The sequence below is a fragment of the Trichechus manatus genome, unplaced genomic scaffold, assembly GCF_000243295.1.
Source record: "Trichechus manatus latirostris isolate Lorelei unplaced genomic scaffold, TriManLat1.0 scaffold00254, whole genome shotgun sequence".
Taxonomy (NCBI): domain Eukaryota; kingdom Metazoa; phylum Chordata; class Mammalia; order Sirenia; family Trichechidae; genus Trichechus; species Trichechus manatus.
This window is the reverse complement of record NW_004444190.1, coordinates 2,635,816-2,637,152: the sequence shown is the minus strand read 5'-3', so window position 1 is coordinate 2,637,152 and position 1,337 is coordinate 2,635,816.

Below are 1,337 nucleotides of genomic sequence, written 5' to 3'. Positions count from 1 at the left end.
AGGTGAACAGCAGTCTAACTCGAATTGCCAGAATAGAGAGTCACGGTCCCTCAATCAATTCCCAGATTTGAGCGAGTTTAAAGATCCACAACCCCTTGAACGAAGGGGAGGCTGGGTCCCCTTGAGGAAGGACTCCAGTACACTGCCAAAAATTTTTACTGTTAATCTTTCTCCCAGGCTTCCCCAAAGGGATCTATGGCCTTTTATGAGAGTGACTGTTCACTGGGGAAAAGGAAATAATCAGACTTTTCGGGGATTACAGGATACTGGCTCTGAGCTGACACTAACTCCAGGAGACCCAAAATGTCACTGAGGCCCACCAGTCAGAGTGGGGGCATATGGACGTCAGGTTATTAATGGAGTCTTGGCTCATGTCCATCTCACAGTAGGTCCAGTGGGTCCTTGAACCCATCCCGTAGTGATTTCCCCAGTTCCAGAATGCAAAATTGGAATAGATATGCTCAGCAACTGGCAGAACCCGCACATTGGATCCCTGACAAATAGAGTAAGGGCTATTATGGTAGGAAAAGCCAAGTGGAAGTCATTAGAACTGCCCCTACCTAGGAAAATAGTAAACCAAAAGCAATACCGCATTCCTGGAGGGATTGCAGAGATTACTACCACCATCAAGGTCTTGAAGGATGCAGGGATGGTGATTTCCACCACATCCCCACTTAACTCGCCTATTTGGCCTGTGCACAAAACATATAGATCTTGGAGAATGACAGTAGATTATTGAAAACTTAACCATGCGGTGACTCAAATTGCAGCTGCTGTGCCAGATGTAATTTCACTGCTTGAGCAAATTAATACATCTCCTGGTACCTGGTATGCAGCTATTGATCTGGCTAATGCTTTTCTCTCCATACCTGTTTCAAAGGACCACCAGAAGCAGTTTGCCTTCAGCTGGCAAGACCAACAATACACTTTCACTTGCCTACCTCAGGGCTACATTATCTCTCCAGCCCTATGTCATAATTTAGTCCGCAGGGAACTTGATCACCTTTCCCTTCCACGAGACATCACACTGGTCCATTACATTGATGACATTATGCTGATTGGACCTAGTAAGGAAGACGTGTCAACTGACTCTGGACTTACTGGTAAAACATTTGCGTGGTAGAGGGTGGGAGATTAATCCCACAAAAATTCAGACACCATCCACTTCAGTGAAATTTCTAGGGGTCCGGTGGTGTGGGGCACTTCGAGACATTCCTTCTAAAGTAAAGGATAAGTTATTGCGTCTTGCTGCTCCCGCAACTAAGAAGGCTGCAAAACGCCTAGTGGGCCTCTTTGGATTTTGGAGGCAACATATTCCTCATTTGGGTGTGCTACTC